Source organism: Rhipicephalus microplus, chromosome 6, assembly GCF_043290135.1.
Source record: "Rhipicephalus microplus isolate Deutch F79 chromosome 6, USDA_Rmic, whole genome shotgun sequence".
Taxonomy (NCBI): Eukaryota; Metazoa; Arthropoda; class Arachnida; order Ixodida; family Ixodidae; genus Rhipicephalus; species Rhipicephalus microplus.
In genome coordinates, this window is record NC_134705.1 from 21,037,328 (window position 1) to 21,049,568 (window position 12,241).

A 12,241-nucleotide genomic window follows, 5' to 3' on the forward strand; every position below is an offset into this window, starting at 1 on the left:
AGCGGGCGCATAACAAGCAACCTGCACACTGCGTGGAGCTGCGCAAGCGCTGTATGAACACACTTACCGTTAAGTATACGTGGTACAATGCCTGGCACTAAGTCGAAAGGTCACACCGTTTCTTCCGCGTCACAGACGTACTTCACGTCGGACAGCATCCATCCTTTCGACAACACAGTCTCGCGAAAGTATCCAACGGCGCAGGCACGTTAAAGAACCCCAGGCGGTCAAAATTTCCGGAGCCCTCCACTACGGCGTCTCTCATAATCAAATAGTGGTTTTGGGACGTTAAACCCCACAAATCAATCAATCCAACGGCGCAGACCACATCGCTGAAACCGTAGCGGGGAATAGTCGCTGGCATCGCTGCACGCCCGCTGCGTCGTAGTTTAAAATCTCCGCTGGTCTTGCGCGTTTCAAAGTACCTACAACACGACGCACATCGGGCAAAGACAGGGGGTGTGCCGCCCGGCGTTTGCCATACGTTTCAGCGCGCGCGACATGTACCAGGGCACGTTAAATCACCCCCGTCGTATTCGCAACTTTCAGCTACGGTGACGCCGCCATACGGCAACCGGCGGAAGCTGTGATGCGGTAATATGAGGAAAACAGGCCTGGCGACAACGTCCCAGCCGAAGCTTCGTCACCGTTTTGTCGCACAAGTTCTTGCGCGTGCGGTAGCGGGAGAACGATAGCTTTTGTGGGTGCAATGTTGTGGACCCTTTCAGCTTCATTAATGGTCAAATAATACAAGGGCAATCACGTGTGCAGCGGGCTGCAATGCTCAAATCGCACCGTGAAGAGCGTAATAAGCGTGCTCGGTTTTTTTTTTTTCGGCTGGAGAAGGAAAAAGCCATGTCCTGTCAAACTGCACATCTTAAAACTTATCACAATAGCAATGTGATTAACAGCCTGCACTTGAAGTCAGCTGATTGCTATAAAAACCAGGATATGATGAGCGATGACCCGCTGTATTAAGTACTTCAGGATTCCTTTCAACCACTTGGCATTCTTTGAAGTGCTCTTAAATTTTAGCACGTGGTTGTTCTTTTGCATTTAGCCTTATCGAAATTCCACCGATGTGGCCGGCAATGCAGCCCGTGCCACCGAACTCAGGAGCGTTAGCGTAACATGCTTCCGTGGTGGGTAACACTGAGACGCAACAGGCGAGGGCCTTCGTTTTTTTTTTTTTTTTTTCGGGGGGGGGGGGGGGGGGTTACGATAACACGCTAAATACAACTATACTTTAGCGAGTGAAACTGACACGTGCGAGTAGCTTGTGTCAGTTGCGCAGCATGTTCGGCAGACGCCGCCACTGTCTGCGATCAAGCGAAAGCCCGTCTCGGCCGCTCAAACTTCAGCAACGAGATTGATATTTCTTGTCTGATGCCTTCGTCGAAAAACGCAAGCAGTTTTCTCTACAACATTTTTATTTATTTATTTAGGTACCCTAAGGGCCCAAATGGGCATTACATAGGGGGGGGGGGGGGGGGGAATGGGTTGAAAGCCGACTTGAAAGCCGAATGGGTTGAATGGCTTGAAAGCCGAATGGGTTGAAAGCCGGTTGAAAGCCGGGGATTTGGAGCCGGCACACTTGCCGACATGTCGCTGATGCAACTGTTGCTGGTGCAGGTACTTCTGCTGCTGGTTTCTGCGATCCACTTCGATGCGGCGGAGCGCCGGACACAGCCCTTTTTGTCTGATCCTTGGTCGGCATCTACAGTATCTCGACTATCGTCCACACGTGTGCATGGGTCATCATCTGTCGTCAGAGGCACGTGTGGCCCGAGCCACGGATGGATCAGCAAGGATCAACCAATGAATTCGGGCCAACAGAACTCACGTGGTGCCGATCAGGCGTATATAGGCACTCAGCACGATGGCTTCGTGGGATTTGGAGCCGGCACACTTGCCGACATGTCGCTGATGCAACTGTTGCTGGTGCAGGTTAGTCATTACTACCCATCTCAATCGCGGAGACTTGTATATGCATTGCCGGCTCCTCCCACGTTGCTAACTGTTCGTAACAAAAACCACGGATGCACGATGCATACGTCGCGTCTGAAGAGATTGCGATTATTTTCTAACAGAGTGCATGCTGTATTTGATTTTGTTCTTAATACTTGCGGGAGATGTTGAACTGAACCCAGGTCCTGCTAAGACACCAGAGATGGAAGTGCTGAAATGTTTGCAGAGTGGGCAGGATACTTTAATTTCAAAATTAAACGGCATTGAATCCAGGTTCGAAAAAAATGAGAACATACTGATGGAAGTAAAAGATAATCTTAGCCAAACTCAGAACCAGATAAGGGACCTCAGCAAGATTGTAACTGAGCAGGCAGCTATAATACGGCAACTCATGCAACAGGTGAAAGATCTGCAAAAGAAAACAAATGACCTCGAAAACAGAAGTCGCCGGAAAAATCTTGTTTTCTATGGCGTTGATGATAAAACCTCAGAATCGTGGGATGAATCCGAAGCTATAATAAAGAATATTTGCAAAACGAGCCTTGGAATGGAACTCGCGTCTGTGGAAAGGGCACATCGCTTAGGACGCTATAATGAGAATAAGAAGAGGCCAATTATTGTTAAATTCTCATTGTACAAAGAGCGTCAGGCAGTGCTTCTCAATGCCAAAAGATTCAAGAATTCCCAATACAGCGTTAGTGAAGATTACTCACATGAGACAAGAAGTATCAGGAATAAGCTGTGGGAATATGCCAAGACAAAAAGACAGGATAAGAGCAATAAAGTGAAGCTGAATTTCGACAAACTGATTATTAACGGCAGGGCTTTCAGGTGGGATGACGAAAAAAAACAGGTCGTCCCAGTAAGCAGGCGATGACAAACTAGAAAAAAGGAGAAATACCGATGTCAAGAACTTGTTGCCGTCATCGTGAACTGCCGCAGCGTAGTTAATAAAGTTGCTGAGCTCTTGGGCCTAATTGAGAGTGTTAACGCAGATATAGTCCTTGGTACAGAATCTTGGCTAAAGCCCTCGATTGCCGATAGTGAGGTGTTTCCGCAAAATTACGTCGTCTATCGTAAAGATAGGCTCACAGCAGGTGGTGGCGTTTTTTTACTTGTTCGTTCTTGCTTACAGTCATTTGAAGTTGATTATAAGTGCGACGCACTGGAGTCTGTATGGTGCAAGATAACACTGCCTGATAACTTCGCGTTTTTGGTCGGAGTGGTTTATCGCTCGCCGAGCTCAGATAGTAGCGTAATGCAAACATTAGATGAAATTCTTTCCGAAGCATCAGCCCAGACAATACTCCTAGGGGGGGGATTTTAATCTGCCTGGCTTATCCTGGGGTAATGGTTCCTGTATAAGTATAAGCGGGCGCATGAACCGTGCGATGAAAAATATCGTCGACAGGTTTGGTCTGACGCAGTACGTTACCACCCCTACTCGCAATGACACTGTGTTAGACTTGTTGTTTTGTAACTCGCCAAATTTCGTAAATGACGTGACTGTGATTCCAGGAATTAGTGATCATCTTGCTGTTGTTGCTTGTATCCAAAAGAAAAAAGTGTGTGCGAAGTTACCTACGAGTAGAAGGATCTACTTTTATGACAAGGGTGACTACGATGCAATTTCTAAAAAACTTCGTAATTCATTCCCTGTTTTCGAATGTCTTTTTGAGGAGGGCAATGTGTATGATATGTGGGACAAATTTAAGAATATACTTTCCGAGTTAACAAATAGACATATCCCCAGTGTTCATTCATCACGGCTAAAAAAGCACGAACAACCATGGGTAACAGCACATATATTAAAACTTATCAACAAAAGAAAGAGGGCATTAGGTGCATTCAAGAAAAGCAAATCAGTTGCTCACTTTGAAAAACTGAAGTCGATTACCCACGAATATAAGCTAAAGATAAAAAAAGCTAAAGATGATTACTTCACTGAGCTGAGCAACAACATGAAATCAAATCCTAAAATGTTTTGGAAGTACCTAAAACAGTGTGGCTCAGATTCCTTTGGAATACAGGAGTTAAATTATAACGGCACGGTAATTACGAATGACGAGGATAAGGCTGCATGCCTAAACAACTTTTTCCACTCGGTATTCCTACCTAAACACAGCTGTAATTATCATCAAACTATTATGAGCATTTCGCATATGCTTCCTGTCGAGCTTAGTGTTAATGGAATTGAAAAACTATTGAAGGACGTTGATGAGAGTAAATCTAGTGGTCCAGATGGAATTTCTCCGCGTGTACTCAAGCGTTGTGCAGGGCCAATTTCTATGTATCTTTATACAATTTTTGAAAGATCTTTAGCGACAGGCACCTTACCACATGACTGGAAAATCGCGCACGTGGTACCGATACATAAAGGTGGGTCCAAAAAAGACGTTGGTAATTATAGACCAATATCGCTTACGTCTATCCCGTGTAAAATCCTCGAACATATTTTATACAAAGAAATATTAACTCATTTAAACAAGCATAAGGTACTAATCAACGAGCAGCATGGATTTCGCAGAGGGCTGTCTTGCACAACACAATTAGTCGAATTTTATCATGACGTAATATCGGGCGTAGATACTGTGGGACAGGTTGACGGTGTGTTCTTGGATTTTCGGAAAGCGTTTGACACGGTGTCACATTCACTCTTACTGTTTAAACTTACCACCCTGAACATTGATAAGACTGTCTTTAAATGGATCGAATGTTACCTTTCCCAAAGAACACAAACCGTAGTACTGAATGGAAAATGCTCCGAGTACACCGATGTTACCTCAGGGGTCCCACAGGGCTTCGTCCTGGGTCCGCTATTGTTTTTAATTTATGTTAATGATATCTCTGCAGGAATTTCATCTTCTATACGGTTGTTTGCGGATGACTGTGTTGTGTACAGAAAAATTTTTGATCACAATGATGTATTAGAACTTCAGAAAGACTTATCGCTCATTTATAGCTGGTGTACCAAATGGAAAATGAATTTGAATATAACAAAGTGTGTACATATTTCATTTACCAAAAAGATGAAACCATTTCAGTCACAGTACCATCTGAACAATGTACAGTTGAAACAAGAGAGTACATATAAGTACCTAGGTATAATACTATCATCTGAATGTTCATGGAGGCCTCAGGTTGACACTCTCATAGCCAAAGCTGGTAAGGCTTTAAATTTCATTCAAAGAAACCTGCGATGTTCGCATGTGAATTTAAAACGTATGGCATACACTACTTGTATCAGGCCTATCTTAGAATACGGTTGTGTCGTGTGGGACCCCGCCGAGGTAACCTTCATTGCTTCTCTGGAACAAATACAAAATCGTGCTGCCAGGTTCGTCTTGGGACGGTACGGAAGGGGGGAGAGCTGCACTGCAATGAAGGCTGAGCTAGGATGGGAGTGTCTTTCTGACCGCCGCCAGAAGCAGAGATTAAAATTTCTTTACTGCATTTACTACAATAAAACTGGAATTAATAGAGAAATATACCTACACAACCCTCATTACACTTCAAAACGTTTTGATCATAGTTGCAAAATTCGGGAATACCCAGCTAAAACGAACATGTATGCCAATTCATTTTTTCCTAGAACGATTAAACAGTGGAACAGGCTAACTGAAATGCAAGTACATAGTGGGAACGAAGATATATTTTATTCACTGCTGTAAACCCATGCTGTAACCTAACGAAGATATATTATGTGTGAACAAAATTCTGCTATGTGTGTGAACGAAAATGTATTTCAGTTATTTATGTATGAACAAAGTTGTATTGTGTCGGTGAACGGAGATGTACTTCATTTATTGATGTAACCCCCCTGCTATAACGCCTTCGGGTGCTGCGGGGTATCTGATGAATAAAGAATAAAGAACAACATACAATATTGTAAAAAGAATCAACACAACAAAAGTGACATTACAATATCATAAAGGCAGCAAAAGTACACAATCGCAAAGTACAGCGTGAAACATATAAAAAGGTGTAAAAACATCGCTATGAAGACGAAGCAAAGTAAGCCGATTCGGCGAGATGGCCTGCAAGGCCGCATGTTTACCTGTGAAATGCTTAAGCATCGTGGTTCCCGATCGCACTCGTACAGTAAGCCGGCGCTGTTTTGAATAAGTGACATACTGGAGCACCAGTTTATTGGATTAGGTATTAGTTTTTGCAATGAAACAATCGTAAGCCATGTTCGCTGGCACAAAACCGGTATCATCGGTCAAAATGATCGAAGAAACGACCGGTAGCGCGAGTGGCTCAACGTCACCAGTCACCCGTGCTGTTTACCGTATACGGCAGCGTGATCACCGGACTGTGCGGATGAAAAAAAATCTGCCTAGTTCGACACACGCTGGATGCCCGATCCAGCAACGCAGGGCGACGGAACGTCACCAAACCGGCTGCTACACGAGCGCGTTGTACGTCGAATCCGGTGAAAGATCATACCAAGTTTCCCACACTTTGTGCACCCCAGCATGAGCTGTTTACATCATGGGAATTTCAATGCCACGGAAAGTTATCCTAGCCGAAAGCGGCGGCCACCACGCAGTGACAACACCTCTGACGGGGGAAGTGGTTCTTAAAATTGGAAAAGAAAAGAAAAGTGAACCCCGCAACTGTCTGCAGCTAAGTGCGACACCTCAGCAGTGGTTCACATGGGAAGGGGAATGGGGGATAATAGACTTGAGCGAAGAGAGGAAAGAGAAAGGAGAGAGCGAGCAAAGGAAGGGGGGGACGCACAGATCGTCTACCAAAATCACGGGGCGCGAATTCTCTAAATTCGCTCACGCAGTCCGCTTCCGTCTACAAAGTCGAGCAGCGCTGAAAGGGCACGCTTGATATGCGCGCGGCCACTGTTCGGGAACAAGAGGTGCTCAGTTGTTGTCCGAGGCAGGCCGAGGGCTCCGTACGTTGCGAGCATCACCTGTCTGCTCGCGTCACCAGCCGGGCAATGAAGCAAAAGGTGGTCCAGAGTCTCCAGGTCGCCGCAGTCCATGCAGTATGGACTGCCACGCCCGGAATGCCGATGTTTTCGCTCGGCGGTGTAGTTGTCTCCGGTGCGGAGACGGAGAAGGAAACCGCGGTCTCGTCTTGGGAGTCCCTTGAGAGGGAGCCGCCGCGGCGGCTTTCCAGCTGCTACGCGAGGGTCGGGATGACGCTCGCGCACGTAGCGGGCGGTGAGGAGACGGCCGGCATCCGCGGAGCACACGAAGTTGGTGACGCCGGTGTCGGGGTCGTGCGCATCCCTCGCGGCACAGTCGGCCGCCTCGTTGCCGGGTATTCCGATGTGCGAAGGCACCCAGTGCAGCGAAAGGTCGCACCCCGTTTGCCGCACGGCGTGCAGCTTCCGGGCAACTCTCTGCGCAAGGAGGCTGCCGTCTTCCTCGCGCGAGATCGCGGCCAAGGCCGCCCGGGAGTCGCAGATGATGGCTGTAGCGCTCATGGGTGCCCGCTCACTCAGGAAATCGGCTGCCAAATTTATAGCGGCGAGTTCCGCCACAGTGGAGGAGGCGAGGGAGGGGAGGCGGCACTTGAGAACCGCGCCGACTGATGGCACAACGCAGGCGGCGGCCGCGGAGCCGTCGCGAAGCACTGACCCGTCGACGTAAACAAGCAGCCGGCCGTTCAGCTGTTCGTGAAGGAGGGCGGAGCACTCCTGCTGCATCGCTGCCAGCGGGGTGCGCGCCTTCGCTTTGATGCCGCCAATGGTCTTGGTGATCACCAGAGGGGTGTGGCGGTAGGGTGGGATAGCCAGCCAGCTGGGGTACTGCATGTCTGGCACAACCGTCAAGAGCTCACTCGCCCGCTGCCCCATGGATGAGTGAGGTAGAGCATATAGCCTGTTCACAAGGAGCTGCCCCTGCCTTGTGGTTTTCAGCCGCAGTACATGATTTAGTGTCCGCTGGGTCACCCGCAGGGAGATGGGAGTTTCCCCCGCTTCGGCGAGCGTGGGGCCCACCTGGGAGGTTTGGGGAAGTCCGTAGTACTCCCGCACGGCGTTGCGATGGTCCGCGTCCAAGGCAGCTAGCTGGCAAGCACTCAACGAAGCCACTGCTGCAGTGTAGATCACGCGTGCCGATGCGACTGCGTTGTAGACTCGCAGGGCAAGGGCAGGGGTGCAGCCGTGCCCTCGCGCGAGGAGACTGCGTGCGGCGCCGAGTACCTTGCGGTTGCTCGTCCGCAGATCGTTGACGGCCGGTCGCCAGCTGAGCCGGTGGTCTATGGTCACCCCCAAGTAGCGCACCTTCGTGCTCCACTCGATGGGGAGGCCCCGGAGTGAGAGCCGAGGCGTGGAGCGGCGTGTCGACGCTCGCGGGTGGACGAGCAGTGCCTCCGTCTTGGAGGCGGCGAGCGCCAGTCCAACCCCGTTCAGGAATGCGTCAACCGCGTCGATGGCCACCTGGAGGGACTCGAGAAGGGCTGCCCGGTGGCGACCGGGGCCGCAGGCAAACAGCGCAATGTCATCGGCGTAAATCGCCACATGCACTTCACACGCCGTGTTGCACGGGATGTAGTCGGGCAGCTTGGCAAGAGCCAGATTGAACAGAAAAGGGCTCAATATGCTGCCCTGGGGTACGCCTGCGGTGACGGAGTGGGGACCGCTGATTGTGGAGCCAACACGAACGCGAAGAGTGCGGTCGCCCAAGAAGCTCTCCAGGTAGTCAAACATCCGCCCGCACACACCGAGGTCACGAAGTGCGTCCAAAATCGATGCGTGGGGCAAACAGTCAAACGCACTTCTCACGTCGAGCAGCACGAGGATGCCGTAATCGCCGCGGTACTTGGCCTCCTCGAGGGTGGCGATCACGTCGGCCAGTGAGTCGAACGTACAGCGCCTTGGGCGAAATCCGCTCTGTTCGGGAGGGAATGCGTTGGTTGCGGTGGCAATCCAGCGAAGGCGTCGCAATGCCATGGCTTCCATGACTTTCCCTGCGGCCGAGGTAAGTGACACTGGCCGGTAGGATGAAAGCTCCGTGGCCGGCTTCCGTGGCTTCAGGATGGGCACCACGAGCGCCTCTTTCCAGCCAGGAGGCACCTGACTTGTGCGCCACACTTCGTTGTAGGCCTCCAGCAACCGGGGCCGCGTGGAGGGGTCAATGTTGCGCAGCACCTGGTAGGTGAGGCCGTCCACTCCCGGGGCAGACCGCTTCGTGCGGTTGTTGAGCACTGCGGTCAGCTCGCTGAGAGTAAACTCCTCCGTGCACAATGCGCGGATCTCTAGCAGAATGCCCTCGGTGGGAAAGTACCGCTCGGGAGCGAAGAGCTCAGGCCTGTTGAGTGCAGGCACAGGTGGTAGTCCCTGTGGAGGCTGTGGGCAAGCAGGAGGGGCAAACTTGTCTGCCAGCAGCTCAGCCAATTCCTGCGTGGCGATCTTCATTGCAACAGCAACACAGAGAACCGGGCAGCGAGGCTCTCTGGTGCGAAGAACGGCAGCGAAAATGCGCCAGGCTTGGGCGTGGTTCTGAGGGTCATCTAGTGACGAGCAGAGGCTCCCCCAGCTCTGGTTGCGACGGCGTCTGGCGTGCCTGCGGCACATCGCGTCAATACAGTTATAGGCACGCCAATGTTCCGCCTTCTGCGAGCGCACCGCCACAATCTGCGCCCTGCGACGCGCGGCGCGAAGGTTGAGGAGGCTGATGTCTGGTGCGGGGGTGCCCGCAGGCACGGTGCAGTGGGTGGTAGCTGCGTCGTGACACTCGGCCAGCGCGGTGAAGAAGTCTGCAGAGACTGGCACTCTAGCACACAGTTCTCTGAAGCGAGTCCACTTCACAACACTGTAGGTCCGAGTGTACCTGATGTAAGCTGAGGGGGGTGTGACCACGATGGGGTAGTGGTCGGAGCCCTGAGAGTCCGGTGCACGTTGCCACTCATATTTACACGTACCACCCACGAGAGTCAGGTCGATGGCACTGTCGGACACACCACGGCGCGCGAGAGTACAGCTACCCGTGTTTATAACGAGCAGTCCGGCCTTTTGCACGGCATCGAGAAGGTCGCGCCCACGGTGGTTCGTCACGCCACTGCCCCACGAGGTGTGGTGAGAGTTAAAGTCGCCACCGATGACCGCGTCGCGATTTAGGCGGTCTGCGAGGCGGCACACGAATTGGGTGTCCCAGCGTGCCGAGTAGTTCGATGTGCGCACGTACACGCTCGCGACACTGGTGTCCGTGCTCCCGATGCGCACAGTCAGGGCGACGGCCTCGAGGGTGTCACAGAGAATGTCCTCGATGTCCACTGCAGCGTGAGGGAGGTCGGCGCGCACATAAACCGAAGCCCGCGACGTGCCGGGAGGATGCGAGGGAGTGCTGCACCGGACTGCGCTACACTCTTCAAGTTCGCACTGCGTGGTGCTGTGATAGCCGACAAAACCAGGTAGGTTGAGTGTTCCGACGCGAGCGTAGGTTTCCTGCAGCAGCAAGACGTCGTACTCGCGTCGGAGGAGTTGGGTAGACAGCTCGGCGTGACGGCAGCGGAGAGAACGAACGTTCCATTGAAGAATCCGCGGCCGAAACACCTTGCCGCTAGCCATGTTGATTGAGGGCAGCGTGGGCGGCCAGGGCCGCGTTGCACAGCTCGAACACAGGGCCGGATTGCGGTATTGTCCCGATGAGGGCCTGCACGGCAGCGGCCAAGGCACTAATCACCATGTCCTTTTGCACCTCGCAGTCGGGGGCCGAGGGTTCGGCGGCCGGGGGCGAAACAACCGCGCTGTACGTCCGGCCCGGTTGCACTACCGAGGAAATACCAGTGCACGGTGCTCGAGCAGGCACGGCTTTTCCCTCGCTCTTAAGGTTCCTCTCGGCCTCACGACGAGAGAGGGGCGGGTCCGCAGAGGCCATGATTTCTAGCACCTTCCTCTCGTGTTGCCAGCGAGGGCATCGGGGCTCGGTGGCGGGATGTGGGCCGCCGCAGTGTAGGCACTTGGGGCCGGGTGCAACGCAGTCGGCGCGGGCGTGGTCACCGCCACAGCGCGAACAGCGTGGGGAGCTGGTGCACGTCGCATGAGTGTGTCCGAAAGCGCCACAGCCAGCGCACTGGAGAGGGCGGCGACGACGACAACGTACAGGGCGGGTCTGCTTAAATAACGCCACCTCAGGTGGCGGTGCGTTACCCACAAATCGGAGAAGGACATTGCGTCCGGTACGGGCACAAGAGAGGATGGGAGCAGAGCTCTCTATGTTGTTTTTGAGGACCTCCTCGTCAAAAGCCGCGTCAACGCCGTGAAGTACGCCGGTACAGGTTCCTTTGTTGGCGGTCTTGGCGTTGACAGCCACATTCCCGATGCTTTCCACTGCCAGGAGAGCGGAGGTGTCAGCTCCGGGTGTGGTGTCAACCGCAACAACGTTGCCGCTGAAGTTAATGCGCACACGCTTCGTGCCGGGCACCTTCGAGAGCTGTGCTGCAATTGCGTCGCGGCTGAGGGAGAGGAAGTTGTTCTTCCTGCCCTTGGGGCGGTAGAGGATGGTGGCAGAGGTGCGGCGGGGCTCATTTGCGACCAGGTGTTCGATAATATCGAGTTGGTGCTGGCGGCGACCTGGTTTCTGGCGGGGCCCCTTTCCCTTGCTTGGGGGAGCTGCACTGGCTGGCTGCCTACTGGAAGGGGCATTTGTAGCTGTTGATGCCTGGCACGGAAATCCGTTTTTCTGCTGATGCTTGCGTCGGGCCTCTTCATAATCTGCTTCGGTAGAGGCGTCCACCGTCAGTGGGCGCATGGGGCCGAAAGCAGAAGGAGGGTGTGGCGCGGTGCTAGCGGCAGAGTTCGGAGGAGCTGCGGCCGTAGCAGACGACGCGCCCGTGCTCTCCTTTGAGCGGGAGAGTGGAGGAGAGTGCTGTTGTTGTGGCGAGGAGGTGGGAGGTAAACAAACCACCCCATCAGACACCGGAGAGGCCGCTCTCTCTGGAGGACGGGTCGGACGGGTTGCGTGACCGGAAGAAGGTGGGGAAGGCTCGAGGAGGGTGGGATTTCCTGTGGCGGTCTGGGAGGCTCCCGCTTGCGCAAGAGACTCCAATGTTGCTTCGGTTGCCCTTCCAGTAGAGGTCATGCGCGTTCCTTCGCCTGGAAAAAGGGGAGAGACAGCACTACGTGCACACCCCTCTCCGAACAGGTCTTCTTGACGCCCGGCGCGGCAGGCTTGCACAGCCAGCAGGCAAGGGCAGAAAGTGGTTGCCGGCGGCGCAGAGTGAGCGCGCGCTCGCTTGGGGGGAGCTGCAAACGACGCCTGTTGTGTTGCTCGTTGGCGGCCTGGTCCGTCAGCGCAGATTCCGGTTC

At 52.9% G+C, this 12,241-nt stretch overlaps 1 protein-coding gene across 4 annotated transcripts in view; it reads right to left on the minus strand.

Annotated features, from left to right (window-relative positions):
• The window catches only part of Plc21C (Phospholipase C at 21C), a 685,580-nt gene that overhangs the window by 583,614 nt on the left and 89,725 nt on the right, over nucleotides 1-12,241 (minus strand). Inside the window, exon 1 of one of the 4 annotated variants that reach the window (XM_075865842.1) lies at nucleotides 68-192. The exons of the other annotated variants lie outside the window; for them this stretch is intronic. The gene's annotated coding sequence lies outside the window, so the exon portion shown is untranslated. Of the gene's footprint in view, nucleotides 1-67; nucleotides 193-12,241 lie in introns of those variants that run through there. 4 annotated transcript variants of the gene reach the window in all.